This window comes from Lathamus discolor, chromosome 3 (genome assembly GCF_037157495.1).
Source record: "Lathamus discolor isolate bLatDis1 chromosome 3, bLatDis1.hap1, whole genome shotgun sequence".
NCBI lineage: Eukaryota > Metazoa > Chordata > Aves > Psittaciformes > Psittacidae > Lathamus > Lathamus discolor.
Genome location: NC_088886.1, coordinates 101,058,377 through 101,082,524, shown reverse-complemented (window position 1 = coordinate 101,082,524; position 24,148 = coordinate 101,058,377). Strand labels below are relative to the sequence as shown.

At 36.6% G+C, this 24,148-nt stretch overlaps 1 protein-coding gene across 3 annotated transcripts in view; it reads right to left on the bottom strand.

The window, feature by feature from the left end:
* Positions 1-24,148, bottom strand: part of GRID1 (glutamate ionotropic receptor delta type subunit 1) — a 539,323-nt gene that overhangs the window by 321,318 nt on the left and 193,857 nt on the right. Inside the window, exon 1 of one of the 3 annotated variants that reach the window (XM_065670833.1) lies at positions 1,907-1,944. The exons of the other annotated variants lie outside the window; for them this stretch is intronic. The gene's annotated coding sequence lies outside the window, so the exon portion shown is untranslated. Of the gene's footprint in view, positions 1-1,906; positions 1,945-24,148 lie in introns of those variants that run through there. 3 annotated transcript variants of the gene reach the window in all.

The window sequence follows — 24,148 nt, the reverse complement described above, 5'->3', positions numbered from 1 at the left end:
ATGTTCTGTACTTACACTATTATTCTTCAAATAACTAATTTATTATTTTTATTATGAAAACCCTACATAAAGCTATAGATATTTGTCACAGAGTAACTTTTAATAAGGAGAAAAGATAACAAATATAGACAACAAAAATCTTTAATGTAGCACTTTTATTGCTCTATCGCCTTATATGAAGTGAAGATGAATATTTCTTACTCCATTACACAAACCTTCAATCAAAACAAAATGCATCTTAAAACAGGAAAGCAAATTCATAATTAGTCCACTGTGGTTTTATGCAAAAATCAAACCAACCAAAACCCCTAACTACTCCAACTTAGGTGTGTATGGTTTGGGGATATAACATTTGAGAACATTAAGTGGTTCCTCCCTTTCATTTCAACAGCTTCTCTTCTGTATCTGGGACCAAGATACAGGCATTCTCAGATCCCAGAGCCCTTGATATGATTGGTTTGGAAGCCACAGGAGTCTGATCTAGCTTTACCATAGCTCCTGACGGCAATTGTGTTCCCCACTTGCTAGCATTCAGAAACCAAATCTGATGCCAAGTCTTCTGCCAGAGATGAAAATTTCAAATCATGAAAGTATTCCCCATATATAATAACGCACTGTGAGAAGAGCCTTGGAGAGCACCCGTGACCAGCCTGCCCTTCAAAATACAAACATATCCACTGATTAACAGTGCAGAAACTCTTGCAATAAATAAATCAATAATAACCAGTTTGAGAACCAAAAAAGGACAGAACAAGCCTGGAGTTTGTCAGATAGAAAACATTCTTGTGGGACTTCACAGAAACACGATATAAACTTAAAACAAAAGAACCATGATCTGAACAGAAAGGCAAAACAGTGCCAAAGATAAAAAAAATATAAGCTAACCTGCAGCAGGATCATTAGCATATACACATGGGGAAGACACTGCCCACAAGGCACACACTACCAGTAATTCCATGTAAACTAGAAAAGCACACTGCTGATTTGTGTCAGGCTCTTTTTTTTTTTTGACTGCAACTATGGTGAAAACATAACATTTGTCAGCAGTGGAACTGTCATTGTGAGCCCTCCATGGGTGGTTTTTGTCTACTTATGTGTCCTGATAACTACCAATCAAAAAAATTACACTAAATTATTATTTTATTGTCTTAAAAACCTGAATTTACCATTTAGCTTGTTTCTGAATTCTTTCTCCATCCTTCATTATCTCCCTTTTTTTCTTACAAAACACAAGATTCTATTATCTTAGGGGTTTTTTTCTTAGCAACTGAACCTTAGCAACTGAAATAATACTGGCAAGTCATTTGTTAAACACATTCTTTTTCTTTTAGAAAAACTCATTATATATTATATGGGTAAAGTCCTATAGCAGGATTCTTCAGCCTCCAACTTAAGTAAAATTCTCAGTAGGTCAGTTTAATTTGTGATCCAAAAAACAGACACACATCATCACTTACATTTTCTAAGATAATGACAGTTATTTCAGTAGGCCATCAGTTATGAGGAAAAGATTCCAGAAAACTGGTACATACATTCAAGAAAAACCATATGTACATACATTAGTGTGCATACATAAGTGTAAATGCAATCACTGTATCAGAATATCCCTGACAAAGCAGCATCTGAAAACACCTCAAAAACTAAAGAAAGCATGAGATGTTGAAATGTTTGCAGAAGATCCTCCCCCCCCGCCCCAGTTCTTCGGCTGCCTTTGTATGGTTTTTTTTTTACAGCATTCAGAAGCCTAAGCTAAACAAGAAGGATGAATAAAGGAAGGAACAAAAAATGAATAGGTTTTAATATGTGTTTTTCCTATTATTTTTTCCTCCAGAAACACGTTATTACTTGAAGAACAGAAGCACACTGGTGATATTTCTCCTTCCTTGTGCTGCTTTGCCCACATTACCTGTTAACCTCTTTTGGGGTCAGAAGCTGGCTCTCTCCTGTGTGTCACTCCTGCATGTTCAGAGCTCTAAAGGTGCACCTTGCTACTGCTCGTTGACACTGGCTGCATAGGAGAAGCAGTATTTAGATCTTCAGCTTGTTTTCAACTATATGCTTTGCTACCTGATGTTTACTACCTGATGCCTTGTGGGCCAATTCTCAGCATGTGCAACTGTCAGAGGTCCCCTGATATTACCAGAACTGTTCTTTACCTCTAAATACCTATGCCTCAATTCCTTCATTACCCTCTTGGTTCAGCATTTTCAGTAAGCTCTCACTGTTGGCTTGCACACAACACAGACAGATCACTTAGTCTTGGTACCAAGGCTGCAAACATTCATATTTTATAGGACCTATAATGAACAATCACAACTGCATAAATTCTTTCTCCAGAATGCATACTGACTGCAACTATTGGAGGTTTAAAGCAAAGCAAAAAACACATTTCAGTGAATAACAGTGTTCACTGTATCAGTATCAACCCACTAAACCAGCAGCTGCCATCCTTGAAAAACTAACCAGGAAGAGGAGCAAGTTAGAACTCTTCTGTTCAAGCTTATGCAGATGAAGAAATGATATCAAAATTGTAAGCAATACACCATAGAAAAGGAAAATAGTTATTAACATTAGACATGGGGCTTTCACATAATTTATGGGAGCATATTAATAGCTCTCTTCAGTCTTTAATTGTGTAAAATAAAACATGAAAGTCCTCTCACACCAAGTGCACAAGTAAAACTGCTCTACTATCAAAGCAGCTTAGTTTCCATACAACTGAGTGATGCCATCAAGTGGTTAACAAATGCACCAGCTGTTTTCCAAGTGAAGTTTTGGGGTTAATCTTCATTGAACACACTACTTCGTGTGAAACAGCTACCACCATGAAATCAGTAACAGGCATACTCTACTGATAAAAGTGCATTAATTAAGAGCACTAGTGACAGATAAGAGATGGCCTTATTTTTACAAAAGACAGATCTGATACTGCTCTCTAGCTCCTCCAAAGAATGTAAACAGCCTCTGACAGCAGAAACAGCTTCATAGCTAATAATCTGCTTTAGAGCTGATTTTGCTATGGGCTTTGCAGTTGGGTAGATTTGGAAGACCAAAAAAGGAAAGACTGCATTATGTATGCACTAAAAACATAATTTAAACAGGTTTTAAACAACAATTTAGCCATGTGAGTAGCTAAAGATGAGAAACATCACAGAATTTAAACATGTTCTGCTTTTTCTGAATTAACTAATTAATAATAACAGTAATAATAATAATAATAATAATAATAATAATAATAATCCTTAAAGCAGCTAAATAGCACCTTGACAGTACAGAAATTCTCCAGAACAACTGTACTTCTGTTTTCTCAACAAAAATTAATTCCATTAGTAATGGTTTTCTCCTGGAATTATAGCTTGGCATGATGTTCAAAAATGTGGATAAGCTTTTCTGGTAATTTTTAATAGAGCATGTTTTTACAGAGCTACACATTAATGACAATGGCATCAGTACTGTTTTAAGGCAGTAGATGGAACTGAATCAGCTTTTACTTTTTTTTGTCTTTTCCTCCTCCAACACTAGTTCTGCAAGCCATCTCAATTATTCAAGGGACATAAGCAATGGCTTATTTTATTTCCATTCTTAGCAAGTTATTTAGTAATTAAGTTCTCTTTTGCCCTTCCACACAGAACAAACTGTGAAAAAACTCACCCTCTGCTTCTTTCACCTGTGCTTTATTATAAATCATAATGATACAGAAGTAATTTTTTTCATACCTTCATTAGCATTCTGCAGGGATGCTCGACTTCGCTGACTCTTTTGGGCCTAACTTACATGTAAACAGTGTTATTTTAACATCAGCATGGCTCAGGCTCACCTCCAGCACACACAATAGGAAAACATTCTCCTACCATTTACAAAAAGCAGGCAAATGTAGCAACTCCAGACAAGCTGATAAAGCTTCCTACTTCTTTGGCACTGAGAAACTCACTTGTATTTGGAGCAGTATTGACAAGCAAGGAACATGTTAGCCCTGCTTGCCTGTCTAATTAGCAGCAATGACACATATGCGCAAAAACTGACAATAGACATTTCAAGCAGGGGTGGTCTCCCCTCCTAAAATTGTTCTCTGTATCATGCCTTATGCTGGAAGCAGAAGAATGAACGTCAGCCTAGAATCATGACACTGCTTCTGAACTACAAGATATTTCTGTATTCTGTTGTTTCCTCAGCACATTAGGAGCACGTGTCACTCACTGCACACTCCTACTCACCTAGAAGTTTTACGCAAACCAAAACACTGACACATTATCTCTTTTCCATAACCAGCTTGCCGTTATGCCTCAGTAAGACACCTATTTGAAAACACCAAATTCAAACAACTGCAAATACCACTCCAAAGCAGCATTTCACATCCTCTGACTTAAACTTTAAGCAGGAGACTTGACAGACAGCATATGGGATATATATAACACTATCAGGGCTGCTATGTTATGAGAAGCTAAGCGTTATGAGACTTAAGGTAAATTCACAAAAGCCCTAAAACTCATCTTTATGGTCCCATCTATGAGTTCCCTCCTCCAACAGCTGTTACTTCCAGCCATGGACAGCAATATTATGTAAGGCAGATGAGACATTAGAAATCAATTCATATAGCTGGGGAAGCACGCCCATGGTGAAGGAGCCAGTTTATCCAAACAACATTCATTTGTTTATGCCAACTGCTGAAAGACTTGTAGTGTTTATGAATCTAGCTGTGACTCAGTACATATTTATAGCATATATTTATTGACAAGTTTTAGGGGTCAACCTACTGAAAGATCTCTGCAGTGTTTCAAGTACTTACAATTGCATTCAAGGATTATGCAAATATTCCAAGCCTACCAACAATCTAAAACTGCTATTTCATTTTCTAAAATCTACTTCAAAAGGAACACTTTCTTCTTTCCTCACCCATGAAAACATAATGGATGCCAAAATTAATTTTGCTCAATACTGAGAAAAAGATCCTGTCCTCACTCAGCATCAGTATTCCTTACATAAAAAACACTTTGCTTACAGATCTCAAACCCCCATGACCATCCAGTGCTACAAAATGGGTAGCATTAAAATATTACAAATCTGCATTCTCCAGTTTTACTTTTAGCAGTTGCTCTAGAGTAAGTTCAGACACCACACATAACTTTTTTAACACTTAATAAAGCTACTACAAATTATTGGAGTCTTACTCTGAATTTTTCTCTCCCCTCTCAGCTCTGCATGAGCCCAATGAGGGAAAAACTTCAAAACCCACAAATTTCCAAAGAGTTCCCATCTGAATACATGGAATTAGCCATTTGTTCAAATGTGTTTAATACCCGATAGCTCCTACTGTGAACCTTAGGACAGATTTTCATGAAGTCTTAATATTTATGCACTTCTTACACAGAGGCTGCTTGAAGACCAAGCCTGTTTATTTTATGCTTAAATGAAATCTGACCTCTTGAAAGTTGCTCCTATATTGAACTACACTTTTTATATACATATACTTTGTACATTTGGTTGTTGGGTTTTTTTAGCCATCACAACCTCCATCTCTGCGGTTTAACAGGTGTTACACTGTGGATAACCAGGTTTACCTTATACCAACACAGATGCAGAATATTTCTTTACTCTCCTATTATAAAAATTGTTTAAAAAATTTTCCTAATTACACCTTGTACCTAAAGTTTCTCTGTACAAGAAAATCACTCTGAAGAAGACACCAATATGAAAACTAACAACGTATCCTGGAGTGCTGCAGTAACTTCATATATATACATATATAATATATATAATATTATATATATATAAAATATATATATTTTTCTAGTACAAGACTTTTATTTTTCCATTGTTCAGCTAGTGACTGGGTTCTAGGAAATCACATAATTATTTTATTATTTTTTTTTTTAAGCACCTGTATCACAGCTGTGAAGGAATCTGTCAACGTAATTCAAGTTTCAGTGAGCTATTCAAAGCAAAATTTACCTTTTCTATATATATGTATATAAGCCTCAAAATTGCTAAAGTGTCAGGTATATTAAATCTATGAGGAAAAAGTCAGCTTTATACAGTAATTCATTGAACAAAAATAAATATGTATTAGTATTTTATTCCGCTGATCTCTTATTCTGCCTTAAATGGTATCTATTACTGATTAGCCCATCTAAACCTCACTTTGAGCTTTCTGTCCTCTGTATTTCTTCCTTCTTCACCTTCATTACAGTTACACAAAATCCATCTTAAAATGGTGTTTCTACAGATAAAATACCGGGCTAAGAATTAAATTGCTTTATTACCAAAAGGATGACAATTGATGCCACTATTAAATTAGTTTAAAGTATTATATTTTCAAAGACCTGTAATTAATTGTAATGCTTACACAATTTATTGAATAACTTCAGGCAAATAGGATATTAAGTTGTATAAACTTGATATGAAACTAATCATTAAATTAGATTATAAAACAAGACTATAGACCACACGATGGAAGAGAGCTAAAAAAAATATTTCATCACTAAGCAAAGCTTAAACTGGCTAATCCAGAAGAAACCACATACAAAGGATCTTCTGTTAAAATACTTGACCTTCCATTGAAAGATATTGTTTCACTTAAAGGGTCTTCTCTCATCTGTTACACAATTCCTTCAACTACATCTAATTTCACTAACTACATACCAGAAAAATGTCAAAGCAGATAATAAAGGATAACTTGAGCCTCACAACATTATCTATACATTAATATGTTATTTCACTCCTGATTAGGTGCTGCTTAGGCTATGTTACTAACTGGACATTATGTTTGTGTATAAAACCTCCAGGTAACTTTCTTAGTCACAGACTAAAACAAAAATAATTTTGCTCCTATTCTCCTGACACAGTATTTGAACGAAGCAACAGAAGCTGAAGAGAGCTACCCATATGCTGTGTGGTCAGAGGAACTGATCGTGGGGAACAAGCAGTTACTAAGGCATTGTCACATGTAACAGGACAAGTAATGCTTGCTAAGGAAATCCAGTATCGCATCTTCCTAAATCTGTTTCTATAGGGGACTGTAACACCAGTAACCATTACTTGTGTGGAGAGTTAAACACAGATTGAACAAAAATGCTTAAACTGACAGGACGGACCTCATACCAAAGAAACTAGCACTAATTTCCAACCTGGGCTTGCAGAGATACTGGTTTACAAAAACGAAAAGATGCATTCCAAATACAGAAGCAGAAGGAGCAGGTCAGTGAAGGATCCTCCTTTCAAATAACAATTAACTTTTTGCCAGTTACAAAATAATAAATGACTTATTAGAAAAGTTATTTTCTAATCAGAACTACCAGTACCAATGAGAAATTTTGTTTGTTTATTCGTCACGAGCTCCTCACTAAGCACTTTTACTACGTCTCTCAGTGTACGTTCATTATTAGGTTGTACATGTTTCCTGAGAATATATATTATAGTCACATGCTCAAGTCACATTAGCCAAGTAAAAAAATTCAGAAGCCAAATGTTAGAAAGTCACAGCAGCTGCAGCCTTCTTGTGATTCCCACACTGTCTCAAGCATTAGAGAATTTTACTGAGAGAGCAGCACTCAAATTCTAGGACCACTAAAAATCAAGTTACAACAGGGCATCGTAAACAACACAACATCAGCTTTAGAGCCTAGACATACTGACAATTACTATGTTATATTCCCAGCAGGGCTAAGCTTGTTGATTTTGTTTGGGTTTTTTTTTTTTTTTCAGTTATCATTGCATGATTGTTATACTTGCTCTGATATTTTTTCTTTTATTGTACATCATCTTTATAAAATCACTCTTCCATCCAGAACACATACTATATACACCAGCCAAATTGTCACATTCTTTGTACCTTTTATTCTTTTCTAATAATCACGGAGTTGTTTTAATAAAATATCTTAACCTCAAGGTGTAAGGATGGAGGAAATCAATGCTCAGGACTTTCCCCTCTAGAATCTCACTTCTGATTTCTAATAAGCTACACAGTTGGCACTGTGGGCTTTTAACGTTTCCCAAATCTCTCCACGAAGAGAGGCATTACCTTCTGAGGTTAGGTCTCCAGACACATCACAAAGATGCAATTTATGAGATCTCAAACATTGTAGCCTGATTCTGCAGACTCAATGGTTACTATTAGCTCTTCAACAGTCCCTTTTATTTATAATAGGTCTTTCTCAAAGATCCAATTTCATGAGCACTACATTGGGATATAATTTTTCATTCAAGGATCATTAACAGTGGAAATAAATACCACAGCTTTTGAAGATGATACAAACACAAGAAATACTTTGAAAATACTAATGTACTTAGCTTCCTGCCTTAATATGATTTGTTTTTTATAAACTTGTGGGGTTTTTATCATAACCATAACCAACCTTTGTTTCAAGAGCCTTCCACAGTCCCAGGTGTTCATGGATCTTTCCATTGTTACTTCTATATTACTACTAAAAAATTCTTTCAAAAATAAGAGACGAGGAAGGGAGAATACCCATTTTTAAATTGGACTTTCAGCTGCTGTATAACTTTTTATAAAGTTCATGACCTTGGAAAAAAATCACACATTGTAAGTAAGCCAATTCTGAAGAAACTTTCAAAATAAAATGATTCACACATAATATTTTTCATATGAACTTAATAGCAGAGCAGATGCAGTTTCCCCATGAGGTAAATCATTCACCACTACAGAACTCCCTCATGTTCAGGAAAGATCTGCAGTTTGTTTTTCCCCTTTCTTTTTTCTCTCATCAGGTATGTTAAGGGTTTGCATTGATTAATGCAGCCAGAAAATTCTTTTTCTCTCTGGTAGCAGAAATGGTGCATTCAAACTCTTCTCATAACCAATCTGAATTACCACGATAGGCTTACACATTAGCAACTTATCTAAATGCCTTCTAATATTGTTGTCCCTTTCAACCTTTGTCACAGCTCACTTATCTTCTCTCAAATTATGTTTTAAAGCTAGGACTAGGACAACGGTAGTTTTATCTAGGTCTACCTAGTGTCTTGTTTTAGAAAGTTCCTAAAATTTTCACAGACAGGTTCTTCAGCAACGCAAGTGCACAGTTGTGCTAATACACACACAAAAAAACAAATATTAACTCACCCCTACCATATCCCCTAAAGTGAGTTCTATAGAGAGCTTGAGCATTTTCTACAGTATTTATTACACATACAGTACTATAAGCCACTTGGCTTTTGGACCCGATTCATCTGAGTAAGCAACTTCTTTGAAATTAAATGGAATTTATTCACTCCCCAGGATGAAACTATTTTGTGCAGCCAGAAAAACTACCTCCTGGACATGACATGTCAGCTGATTTCTCAGAGAGGTTTTTTGTCAAGAGAAGCACTCCATCGTTAGATAGTAAGAACAGTTTTATACAGTACAAATCAACATCTTGAGACCAACTGTCTGGTAGACAGTGAACCTGCACGTTTACTACTCTTTGAAATTCCATGGAAATCAGTCTTATATATATATATATGATAATAAAATTTATTATAAATAAAATAAAAAAGATAATAAAATAGATATATTGTATATATATATATACACACATATAAAAACCAATAAGTATTTCTCAGTTCTACAAAAGTTATTTTTTTCCACCAACAGCGGGGTTCCTTAGCCATACAGCCCAATGCATAATACATTAGCCTTGGCCAAAGTACCAATGGAGGGCATTAATGAAGCCCAATCCTGAAGCAAGCTTAAGGTTTGGGGGAAATTTACACCCTGCTATACTTTGTACATTACATCTAGGTGGAACAGCAGCATATATAAAATGCTCCTCGCTCACAGCCCTCTCCTAGTGCAGGGTGACTGACATATACCAAAGTGTGGACACTGGAGACCAAGGCAAACATCCATTGTAAGAACACATAGCTTTCTTGGTGACTACAACAAGGCACAGCATGTTACAAGTCAGCTGCATGACTGGATCCTGCCAGCAGGAGAGTCAAGTACATTTAAACACTTCGTGACAGGGAACCTGGGCAATCGGGGAGAACCTTTTTCCCCCACTTCCATTCCAAGTTCCTTTCAGTCTAAGAGACATTTCTATGCAATGTAATGAAATGCAACATTTTATTTTTTCAAAGACTTTTCCAGACTCCTTGGACTTCTCTGCACACAGGAGACTGACTGTGGTGCACCTGTTCCAGTGGGGAAAAAAGGGGGTTCTAAGTGGGAGGAGTGCCTATCACTTTCATTTTTTCCCAGATTACCTACACACTTGAGTAGCTGTGCTGACCAGAACTTTTCAGGTAACTCTTAGGAGTTAAGCTTCTTTGAACATCAAAATGGATTAAAAAGGTTTTTGCAAGCAATCCCCAAATATATCAGCTAAACTGTGAGAAAGATTGCAAAACAGAAAGATGGTACAAGTTAGTTAAAGGAAGTGCAGATTCCTAATACAAAGTCTTCATTAGCTCCTTCAAGAATGACAACTCGATCATACTTTTGGCAAAATATTTTTCAACATCCATTGGTCATCTATGTTCAAGTTGGCAGCAGAGCAGGAATTTGGTAGGAGCTTATGTTCAACGAGTCTGAAGATTTCAAACTGACCAAGTCACGTGTGATACAGAAAATCACATACAACTTGCATGATATCCGTCTTTTCCCAGAAAAGATGCACTCTGGAAAAAGAAAACTCATTAACCAAATACTAGAATAATGCTTCAGATACACGGACAACTGATAAGCTATTCAGATAGATAACATTGAATTCATAGACTGATTTTAGAACATATAGAAGTGCAAAACAAAAAGAAAACAGTGTTTTTTAACAATGTTATCAGTTAGCCTAGTTTCTGTTTTGTATTAATTGAAAGACAATTTTCATACTGTGTGAATATACCCTTCTGAACATTTGGAACAATATGTCCATAGTCCAGCCAACTGGACTGCACCAAGCCTCAGAAGCCAACACAAACTTCTAGTGACAACAGGCACATCAGGTGCACATAAAGACTCATATGAGATAAGCAGCTAGATAGTCTCTTTGTGCCACACAATGTGCTAATGCACAGTAAAGCAAATATGATTCAAAAGGAATATGTATTTTGAAGTTACATGTTTCTTGCCCACTGACCCTTACTGAAGTCATAAAACTACAAGGGAAAAGATCAACCACAAGAAGTTTCATGTGAAGAACATGTGAAAACTTTTAAACAAAGATTAAACAATTTCTTTTTTAAATCTAACCTTGAAATTTCAATCAAGGTAGTGACTTTTTTCCCTTTTTAAATTTTTCATTTTACAAACTAAATACTTGCAAAAAGAAAATATAAATGCCTAATTTTGTTTTGATTCTGAAACTGAAAACCAGCAGGACACAGCTGAAGTAGGACATACCAGCTGGAATTTGAACTTTCAACTGATTAGTGCTATGCTACAGTTGACATCTCTTTGGTACCTGTCCACTCCAGCAGCCCACTCACATGGATCGCCACTGAGCAGCACAAATGAAAAAGTGAGTAACAGTTGCTCAGTGGCTTATGTTCTGAAGCCTCCAAGGAAAAGAGATCATGCACACGTGATGTTGATTTTCAGTGAGGACTGTATATGGATACATCTACAGCACACTTCCTGTCTTTCCAAAGCAAATCAGTACTGCTAAACGCCTCCTCTGCACTCACCTAGAGGCATTCTTCTAGGTGTTTTGGTGTGTATAGGTGTAGGCCATATGACTTTTGATCACCCACCTATCCCTGCCAAGCTTTCCCATTTCTTCCCTCCCCAATTCATGAATCAGGCAGGACTTAGGTGGAGCCCTTTGATTACTGGCTCACACTTGATATCACCCCCAAACACCTAGAAGATTCTGTGGGCCTCAGCTGCAGCTAGCTAACCAGTCCCCATACCTGATACTTTGTAGTCTACATGCTACACACAACAGTCACTTTTCTCAAGGTTCTGCAACCTAGAAAATTTTGGCAACCTGCTGGCCTCTATAAACTTAGTTTGGGGTTAGCATCAGCTGGGAACATCTTGCCTCAGTTCTTTCCTATGAAGAGTCTGAGATCTCAAGGGCAAGATACAAATAGCCTCCAGCATAAATCATTGCCTGACTCCCTCCTACGCGTTGGGCATGAGCCAGCTAAAATGGTGACCAAATCCGTCAAACACAATTCCCAGCCTCCGTTGCTCAGAAACCCAACCTCAAAGCCTGTGACAGGCTTTCTGCTTCACCAATAATGCCAATGTTTGTTTAGAGTGCAGCAAGTGCTACAATAAGCACAGCGCTTTAAGCTACTTACACAAATCAGGACAGACTAAACTTTTGTTACCCACAGCATCAATTTGATTTAGCTGGGAAACTTTATTTTTGATCTCTGCACACAGACAGAAAGGAGTCATATGGATAATTTACATAGACAATAGACAGCAATGACTAATTTCCTTTGTGTAGTCATTTTGTTTATTTCTTTTCTTTGTGTTTTCCTGGAGTACTTGCATGAAGCACACAATTGTGTTATGTTTGAGTGGTTAATACAGCATGAAAAGAAATCTGTACATGTCATGACATTTCAGATGCTGCACAATAGAGTAACATATATTATTATTTTTGGCTAGTGAAAGCAAAACAGTGCAGATATTATAAAAAGCAAATTACCAGAAATCTGAATTGCTAGGAACTATTTTTAATGTAAATAACTGTCTATGTATTTCTTGTGCAGTACAGGATCTGCTCTCTTGTATTACAAATTATGATTTAATATATTCTTGCAGACATCCATCACAGTCTTACTGAAAGATAAATTAAGGATGAAGATTCTTTTGAGATAAAACTTTTATGGACTTCTGTTATCCTCTAATTGTTCTTCTGTCAGGGCTCAGTTTTGTACTCCCTGTGTAAGCAACACCTTTGCTGAAGGTAAATACAATACTAGATCTATCGTATTAGCTAGCTAGGCTTGTCTAGACCCTTGTCTAATCCAGGTTCTTTTCCCCATATGTCACCAATACCACATGAATCTTATCAAAGATTGCAAAATCTTTTGCAGACATATACAAACCAAACTCACATAAGAGAATATTCTTCAGAATACTGTCATATTCATGCAGGTTTTGTGCTGAAGCATGAGGATTTAAAGTCTTTACAATTTCTTAATTATATAATTGTGCATTTTCTAATTATCTATATAGAGTCTAATCCTTTCAATAGTAACCCACTGACCTACAACAGCATTGTCTGAACATTCTGAAAATAAATGTTTACCTTACAGCCAATGCTTCTCCCTTTGGTGAAGTTCACATTGTTTTATAACCATGTGTTTAATTGGGTATTGCTTTGGGAAACTGTGTTGTTTATTCAGCAAAAGCCACAAGCTCTTTTGTAAGATCTAAAAGGCACTGCAGCAGTCCTATTTTAATGAACTTACGTTTGCGGTGTTGCAGCAAAATATCTCAATCCAGTCCCCTGAAAAGATGAGGAAAAAAAAACCCTAAAAGAACAGTGAGCTGATTATAAAGCTACTTTACATTTTTAAAGATGGAGTAGCACCAAATCTTGCCATTTCTGGAAAGTCATGAAAAGCAGAACCAATATAGACCTGTGAAAGGTCTACATTTTGTCTACATGATGCATCTTACAGCTGCATCAGCTTCTGGTATGTGAGCTAGGTCATTTTATGCGAGCTAGGTCATGAAGTTAATTGTTTTTCGTCTGTGCTACAGTGCACTGACTGTGCAATGCAGGAAAGTTCATAAGTGGCACATATTTCACAAATGCAAAGTAGAGCAGGAGGTCTTGTTAAGTCTTAACATATTTCTGATGAAGAGTCGATGAAGTATTTATACTGCATTGATTTCGTCCATCAACAAATCTTGCAAAATATCATGGAATTCAAGATTCAACAGAGACACATCATCCACCCTAGAAGGCTATATAATTTCCTGGGAAAATGATCATAGAATCATATAATCATCCACCCTAGAAGGCTATATAATTTCCTGGGAAAATGATCATAGAATCATATAATCATAGAATAGTTAGGGTTGGAAAGGACCTTAAGATCACCTAGTTCCAACCCCTGCCATGGGCAGGGACACCTCACAATAAACCACGTCACCCAAGGCTCTTTCCAACCTGGCCTTGAACACCAAGGGATGGAGCATTCACAGCTTCCCTGGGCAACCCATTCCAGTGCCTCACCACCCTATCACAAAAAAGGAAAGATTCAGTATCAGATCAGTTTTCCACTGCTCTGGAATTCATGGGCTAAAAATGCCTTAGAAATACATCACATTTTTTTTGTACAAAACACTTCAACAAGGCTTTCACCTCATTATTAAGCTGAGATGGAAGGGGATATTATTCCCCCCAGTACAAATCTCTCTTTATTCGTGTCACACATAGGATTTACCTCTTAAAACTGAAAATGAGGTTCCTTCTAGTAGCTGAGATGCAAGAAATTACCATGTACAGCTTACTGTCAGCATCAGAATCCTTATGACTCATTTCTTTTACTCTCACAAGACATTTTCAATAGAAAACACATTTTCAGGATGTACAGATAACCCTTTTAACACAGTGAATGATTTATTATACCATCATGAACTTTTACAGTGCTGCTACTGCTTTTAGAGGAAGTTTTATCTTGTATTTCACTTGGATTGTGACTTCACTGAATTTTCTATTCAGAATATTTATTGTAGTTCAGTAAAGCATGTGGACATATATGCATGTCGCCTATCTTAATATTTTACCCCAATACATTACTGAAGAATGCTAACTGCTTGAACTGCACTTTCAAGAACAAACTTTGAGGAGATCAAAACCAAAAAATTTAAGTTGTTTTTCTGAACAAAAGAGCAGAATTCATGGTCAGAGTTTGTGTTTCACTGCCTCAATAACCATCAATTAAAACCACTTGGCTCAAGCACAGCATCAGATAAAACAAGCAGAAAATAATGGAAATAGAGCCTTGCCGCAGCATCTTTGAAGAGGAGCACCTCAGAATTCACAGTGCTGATTTTGCTCTGTTTGATCTACCAATTATATCTTGCACAAAAGTATTCACATACCCCTGACAAAGCACTCTTCTGTTCACATTATCTTTGCTGGACTTTCATAATACCCTCTGCATTTCATGTTCCTCTGAGAACACAGAATGAAAATTCAGACCTAATTTATTTTACAGCAGTTGAGACAGGCCTACTAATCTGAGCTGGAATAAGAGACATTTGACTGGAATAAACCCAGGACTTTATATTAAAATAGTTTCTTATGTGTGTTTTTATATATGTGTGTGTGTGTGTGTGTGTGTGTGTGTGTGTGTGTGTACACACATACCTTTTAAAGTCAACTGACTTGCATAATGCTCTTCTACGACCTTTAGTAATTCACCAGCTATTTGTGGGCTGTGCATTCAGCCACAATCCAGCTATGAACACAAAGAAGAAATAGCGGCACTGTCAAAAATTACAAAGAACAAAACTAAATTAACTCCAAAGAACTCTGCTACTCCCATTTTGACATAGAAGAAATACCAAATAGCCCTTTCATGCATGCACAGCAATTAGCCAAGGGGACTTTGCAGTCCTTGCCTGGGACAGACCTATGGTGTAACACAAATTTGGAAAATAAATTAGACATATTCTTCAGTAAGCTACGGCTTCTATTACACCGCTGAGTTTCTTAAGAGTACTCCTAAATAGCTACTGCCGACTGCTTCAGCTTCTTGTGGTCAGTAGAAGCCCTTGCTTCGAAACATGGGAACACTAAATCTGGAATTCAAACACTCCTGAAATCATTGAGAAAATTATGGTGTTTGATTTAGAAAGGAGTCACCACACTTTAAACCTTCTTTTACCTTTTAGCTCCTACACAGGTAAATGATGGCCTTTTTGATTTTGGGCTTTGTTGTGGTTTTTTTTCCCTTCCCCACTCTTCCTGTCTGTGTTCCTCCATTAGCTTCCCATAACTGAACTATTCAGTCACAGTCCAAAACCTCGCTTCACCAAAATGGAGAAGTCCCAGATTTAAACATAACAGCAAAATGGAAAAAAAAAAAGAGCTTATGAATTTATTCACTTCTTTATGGCTTAACAATTTGGAATACTTCAGATAATGTTAGATACTTGAGTGTAAAGCACTTTCTTCTTATTACAGAAGAACCTGAATGAAAATAAAGGTTCTAGAAATTCATGCAATGATTCAGAAAAACATTTAGAATAACACTTCGATGCATGATAAAATTCATCCCCTGTTCGACCTTAAAAATCTGTCTTAAACCTAAAGCAAATATAGAAAATCAATTAATTACACTCAATTTTGGTTAAAATAGAAAAAAACACTATCCTGAGATGCTTCCTTGAAACCGTAGCAACACCTAACAATACCTAATTTTAGATATTGTGTTTAAAATAGCTGGTTACAATGTAGAACAGGGAAACAGACCTAGTATGCTATCCATAGTAAATATGCCTCTTGTATAACGCTTTGGTGGTATTGCTAGGGAAAAAATTGAGAATATCCAGTAAATCTATTTTGCAGTGTTGGCAGTTGTTTTTCTGTTCATTAAGTATCCTGCCATCACTTTGAAAACTGCTTCTGAGCAGAGGCACAAAAAAGTCAATTCATATCATGGGAAACCTTCTACTCCTCCCTAACCTGAAACTCTACAGCAAAGATTTCAAAGAAAAACTGTATTGGACAACAGTGGAGAAAGTGACATCTAAATGGCACCACTTCTACATTCTGTTTTAAATTAGAAAAACTCATTCCTTAGGTCTTACGATGACTAAAGACCGAAAACCATGCACCACAAAATGTGCATGGGGTTCCCTTCCCTCCGCATGTTGTAAATAAACAACATGCATCAGCTAATACTTACAGAAAGGCTCTATGAAGCAGAGCAGGTATTGTCTGTATACTGAGCGGTTCCAGCAGCTTAACAGAATTAGCTTGAGTTGGAACTGGCTTCCACTACACTCCTTTAGCAGCCTACAGAAGAACTATTCTTGATAAAAAATTATGAATTTTAAGTCCTTTATAATATGTCTTCTTTAATACTGTGCAGTAAGAAGCTCTACAATTCAATTGTACTTTCCATGGAAAAGTACTTTCTTTTGTTCACTTTAAATCTTCTCCGATTTTTGTTGGACACCCCTTTGTTTCCATATTACAAAACACAAGTAATTCTTATTCCCTACTCATATTTCTGTACCATCCATATCTTTATATACTACTACACTATTATCATATATTCTCATGTAGCAATCCTAATCTATTGTGTTTCTCCACACTTACAGGCAGCATTACAACTTCAACCATTCTCCTTGTCCTTCTTTTAGATTTTATTAGTTTTACTGTGACCTTTGAGAGACAAGATCATCAGATCTGCACAGAGAATTTGAGAAGTAGACTTGAAAAATGAGGTTGGTTGTTCTCCATTCCCTTACTAAGAATTCCTAAGATTTGTCTTTTCTTATTGCCACCAAGCATTCAACTAGTGTTTTCCAAGAAATACCCACAACAAATGCAAGACATCTTTTCCTGAATGATAATAGCACTTTTAGAATTACTCCTGTGTACGCGAATGCATATATATTCTGGGCAGAAACATATTACAGCAGGAAATGTTTCTGGATAGTCCTGCAATACTAAGAAAACATTATGCCTGGAGGGTGGGGAACCAACACAATTTGTCATATCATACCACCTCAGAATTACAACTGAACAATATGCATCTATTCATCTCTATGTCCATTCCCCCTGAATCTATGATTATTCATAAATGCTTTTGACAATATAAAAAGAGAAGGACACACATTTACACATTTGGTGTTTAGCCATCATCCAAGAAGTCAAGCACAGATATGATCTCACCAGCTAATAGGCAAGTCACCATCAAATGCTTTTCCCACCACATATGTGTTGCAGGTGGTGGTTGCGTAGCCAGGAATCTGTCACTGCTCTCAGACTGCTCAGAGACAGCACCTCAGCTCAGAGAAATAAATAAATAGCTCTGTCAGCTATTATGAATCCTAGAGGGTGTAGGGACTGAAAGACTAATTTACAGCCTGATCCAGAGTATCCCAAGATCACTGGAAGTCACTGCATGTTGTAGTACATGAAATTTTGAGCTTCAGGCCATTACAAGAAAAAGCTTAAGATGAAGGCTATCCTACAGTGCTCAGCCAGCACACTGCCTGTTAATATGTGAGCCTGTGCACATCCATCCTCTGACCGAAGGCTGCTGCATCCAAGTGCAGAACTGGGTTTTATTATCTTTATATGTATCTTTAATACATCCATCTAAAACCAGGAAGATAACAGTAGCACACATGACAACAGGGACAAGCATGCATATGAGCATACATAACAAACACTTCACAGATACAGCAGACAGCAGACATGAATACATTTGTTAAGAACATGGGAATATAAAATATATTCTGTAGAAATGCAGGATAATGAAATAATTTCAAACTCCAGTAGCTGCAAATAATACAACTCTTCCTTTAAATAAAAATATCTTTGCTACACTTAAGTTCGTATTTTTCAGAAAACATTGTGAACATCTTTACCTGTCTTAGTGAAATCAAACAGTATATTATGAGGCACCAGGAGTTATTTCCTTGCCAGGTTTTCTATTTGTGTTCTCCGATTTCCTGGGTGTTTTTTTCATTTGCACCCAATTGAGCACTGCTACATTCACCAGTTCCTTTGTACTGACCTGCTCATCTGCTGCAATAGCTTTTTTGTTTTCCAGTTGGTGATTCCATCTCCTAGCATCTATCATCCTGTTTTGGTACTTTATTCAATTTTACAAACTTGCCACTGCAAATTATTTGCACAAATGGAGAGTGATTTCTCTTTACATTAGCTCCCTCTCCTGAAGACTTGCTCCAGCAACGCATTCGCAATGCTAGGACAAATGGTGGGGAAAAAACGGCACAACCACACAGAGGAACTAATGAACTCAAGGAGAACTACACACTGGCAAAAGTAATACTAATTTTATAAGGTACAGGAAAGCAAGAGAGCTTATCTTAGTCCTAGACACCTTGGAAACGTTTTTCCTTAACTTATTTTATAATCTATACTTGCAGCAAATATCCTCCATTAGCCACAGTTAATTTAAATAAGAGAAAAGAATAGCGGGATACTTTATGTTGTTTCAAGTAAGTGAAAAATTACACAGCAACAAACAACTACACAGCCTGGTTTTAACATCAAAAAGGTGCACAAACCTAATCTAAAGAATGGACTATATGTAATCCTATTGTCTTCAATTTCTGCTCATCAGCTGAGGTACCCCTGTTAAATGGCCTTTATATATACTCTCTAATTAAAAAAACAAAACAAAGCAAAAACACAAGCAGCTAATTTAATCCTCAAAGTGGATACTACACAAGTGTGTCTTGTGCTGTAAGCAGATAACGGGAAAAGTGTTTTAGATCCAAAAAGAAAAAGAAATACTTTTTTTTTTCCATAACATTCACTTCTTATACTTCCCTACATCTGTTTTGTACATCTTACATACGTTCCAAGCAGTACAAAAAATTCATACTCTCATAAACATAGCTGGAAGCCTGTCAGATACTTTTTATCTTCAGCCAACCTTTTAACCTTAACCAGGTATCACCCTTGTTTTGAGGAGTTTAAAAATACTTTATTATTAGAAATAACTCTACTTGCTTTAGAAGGCTAAATTGTGCCAAATTCTCTGAGAAACATGATCTGTAGCTATGCTTTGTTCTCACTGAAATAGCATCTCAAGGTCTCTGCGTTCAACTCATGTGTTGTCCATCAGGGGTCAGCCTGATCCATATGACAAATCGCCAACAATATCCCTGTACTTACTTCAATGCTACTTCAAAAAGGAAGAGATGGCAAACATAAAAAAAAAAACAGCTTTTGTCTTTCAGCAGCTTAATTTTTCAGAGACATCAACAACAGGCTGAAAAGGTAGTCAGGGTTTACAGCTCTATTGCTCACAGGCGATACTTGCCTACAGGGTTACAGATGCAACTGTATGAGAAAGTACCACCTAGAGGACCAGTAAGTAGGGAGACACAGGTTGAACGATGGCTCCTATCCAGTGTGGGATGAAAACTGTATAGGTGATGCCCAAAGGGCATGGGGTATCACTCAGGTTCTAGATGCTGTGCAGTAAAACACAGTCATTCACAGTTGTATATAGTGCCTCTTTCAGGGAAGCTGACACAGTTACATTTTTAACTAACTGTATGTGTCTTTAGACACTTGGGGCAATCTGTCTCATATCAATATTTAGAAAGCTTATTCTTAAAAATCATTATTTTTTAATCTTAGTCACCTCAGTCCTAGTCAGCGGTTTTCCACCTTCGCAATGTTTTCCAGTGGAGGGATAGGACACTGAAAATTTCACAAATGGCAGTACAGCAAACATCACTGGCTCATCTTACCACATTTTCTGAAAGGCTTAGCAGTCACTCAGGGACCTCCAAGAACCTGTGGACAGTTGGCTAAAACCTAGTTGTGCAAGTTTTTTTTCCAGTTCAGAGAAATGACATAGAGGTGACAGCAGTAATTACAGGATGAATGCACTGTTAAGCAGTCTATAATGAACAAGAGCAGAAAAAGAATAAATTAGAATGAAATTACAAGAAACACTTTGAAAATCAGATTAAATTAATTTGGCATGGAAAATCTTTCAGTATTCAGAATATTTGTAATGAGTCTTCAAGGAGTAATATTTTAAATATATTTTTATGATTCTTTACACAATCATGAGCAGTATTTAATAACACTTATACATTATATATTTAAATTTACTTCTTTAAAATATTCATCATAAACGGGTGTTTAGTTGTTTTTCTGAGAGGTGATATTCTTAGGTTTTGTACCCACACCACCTCTCCTTGCCACTCCTCCTAAAAAAAGTCATGATCCTTCTGCTACTGGGCACTTCAACAAAACTTAAACCAAAAAAAAAGCAAAATGAGAATGTAATAAAATTTTACAGAATCACTGCTTCTTGATTTTAAGTTGTTTCAGTTGCAACACTCCATTGCATGTAGCAGAGCAGAAATCATTGTTATCAAAGCAGCAAAATCCATAAATGCATACCTGTGCAAATAAAAATTTAGAGCAGCATTTCCAGAACCCAACCTCTTTCAAAAACTTGTAGATTTAGGAGTGTAATCAAAGCCACCACAAAAAGCAGCTGATACTCAGGCAGGAGGTAATTTGCACATTTTTAAAATGAGATTTTTCCGCACAAACTCTGGAAGTAATAGTCTTAAGAGCAGGTGCGCTAAAAGCTTCTGGAGAAATTCCCAGCTCACTGCAGCTTGCAAATGTCCCCAGAGGAATACTCTAAGTAGAAGTGGTTATCCTGGACCACCACATGCAACCCAACGGCTAGACAGGGCTGCTTATCAGCGCAGAGGAGGCATAATCGCATCCCTGCCTCCTGCCGTCTCCAGTGACAGCAGAGTTTGATGTTCTGCCCACCTATTTTCCAACCAAAGATGCAACTTTTAGCTGTGATAACAGTCAAAAATTCAAGCAGATCTGGGGAGAGGGCACATGCCACTGCTCTCAATCTTTAAAATACCAAATACTCAACAAAGAAAATAAAAAAAGTTACACTTGGGTAGGGGCATGAACCTCTGGCTGTTATATGCAGATGGTTAGAGAAGATGCCTATCAAGATTTTGATGATATTATAACATGGAGATTATAGTATTCTCTTCCAGGGTCCACAACAGGAAATCTTGAAGTGACTAATATTTACATATCACAAAATAAACTATATTAAATTTACCACATCATGTCAACATGCAGCTGTTACTGATCACTTGGTAAAATCTAATAGACAATAATAATATAAAACCAAAAACAACACTACTTCCCCCTTTAAAAACCTGACATCTTCATTTCACTACCTAGAAATTACTGCAATAAAGATTCATATTTTCTAAGGCCAGAAGGATATCATTATAGCCATCTAGTTTGAGCTCCTGCACCATATTGATATGAAATGTTATCAAATGACTCTCACATCAAGTCTAGAGCTCCTAGGATTCACCACATGCTCAGCTTCATGGATGCAACATTTATCACTCTTAGTATTTCAGAAAGTGTCTTTTTTGTTCCAGTCTTATTTATTCCTAACTCCAGCTTCTCCATTTTGTAAAGGCTTTTTCTACAAAAGTACGGAGCTCCTTTCTACCAGAAATATTGTCTCAAAGTCATTACAGAAAAATTGGTCAAGCTTTTCTTTTCTGAAGTGAACATTTTTTAATTTCTTAGCATAAGAGAAACAGATGTCAAACCAGCCTTGTAGCTGTTCACTGAACATAGCAAGTTTCCCAAATCCTTTATAAAGCTCACAGAATTGAGCCACACCATATTTTAAGACTATTTACAGTAAAACAGTGATGCTAATGCTTTTACGCAATATTCTGCTCTCATAGATGATATGAATCTTTAAGAGCTTATATTTGGAAGTCACAGAAGGTAATGACCCATACCATTTATTAAATCACAACTCCTCAAAAATACCCTTCTATGTTAAGCAAGTATGATACACATCCTACATTCCCAGAAACATGAGCTCACATCATTTAAATATGACTGCAGAACAGAAATGCTCTTTGTAACACCAGTAAAGTATAGCTAAATATCAGCCCAAGTTCCAGATCTTTAATTGGCATACTTGCAGAAATCTCCCAATCTCCCATGTGATGTACCTGAAAATAAATTCTCTGTAGAAGAAATCTCATTTGCAATGTAGAAAGATAATGTTAACAATAAGAAATGTATAGATAAAAGTTAACTAATTCCTACAAATGTTGCAGTTAAGTTTATTTTATAAAATCCTAGTTATTTGTCTAATCTTGTTGATGCCATCCATACTGACTTATGAAGAACTTACTAGGTGCATAAGTAACCCGCTGGCATCAAAGATGTCATTCTCTTTAGGTAAGCAGAGAACATAAGACTAATAGCAAGCTCATGTTTTTATGTAATACTTTAATACTTCTACTTCTTATTGGTTCCTCCCCTTCTTTAGTGATATATTAAAAATTATCCATGTTCAATGACGTTGCATTTGGTCAGTACTCTCTCAAAATAAAAATGCTAAGCAGGGTGTTATCTACAGGTAGGCATCTAAATTAGTGAAAACACAAGTCGGTATTTTCCCACACTATGTCTGGATTTAAGCATATCCATACCTCAAATACTGATTAGCTTCACCTTTCATCAGCAAAGCCAGCATCCATCAGTCAGAGGGAAACTACGTAAGTGAGATGAATGCCAAAATCACTTTATCCATAGTTCAGAAAGGATGGGAACAGACATTCTCATCTATAGGATGATCAAAGACTTAAACTTCAGAGGTAAGCTTACATGTTCCTAGTCACAACTCAGCAGGTCTGCATATTCTAATTAGGGTACAACACAGGAAAAGGTCAACTTCATAAAATACAGAGAGAATTAACACACAGTGACCTTGCCTTTTCCTTTGATTTGATTACATGTACACTGCCATAACAAGACTTCATGTACTGCATTTTATTCATATCAACTTTGTGAAACATCTCTTGTAGAAAAAGCGTTAATCCCGAGATCCATTTGTTCAGACAGAAAATTTACAAATATTGATATGCAGATAGACTCCACAAGTCGTTAAAGTTGTAAAGTAGGTATGCTTTTATTCAGCACTTGGGGATAGCTCCTCCAAAGCAAGCGCGCCCCAGTGTTGTTTCCCTCTTACATATATCCTCTAAAGTTATACATAAGTTTGCGCAACACGCCTATACATACTCATGTCTTATCCCCATTTCGTATTATAATGAGCTAGGAAGTCCTTTGCGTCTGCGCAGTGCCTTCTAGTGGTCACAGGCGAGGGTCTCAAGATGAAGTAAATGAGTCTTCCTCTTGTGAATAGGGGTCTTCAAGATGAAGTAAATGAGTCTTTCTCAAGACTGAACTTTTCACCTCTAGCTGTCATGCATGCTCTTTAGAAGTCTGGTCAATGTCCAAACCCTAAAGCTGGTTTTTACTGGAACTAAGTAACTGTTTCTCCCCCTTATCAGTAGCTTATTGTCCTGGTACTGCATGGCAAGCATGATAGGTATTTGAAAACAATACTTTCTGTTAAGCAAGCAAAATTCCTTTAACCCCCTCTTGTACAACCCCCCTGTACATTGGTCAACCCTCTG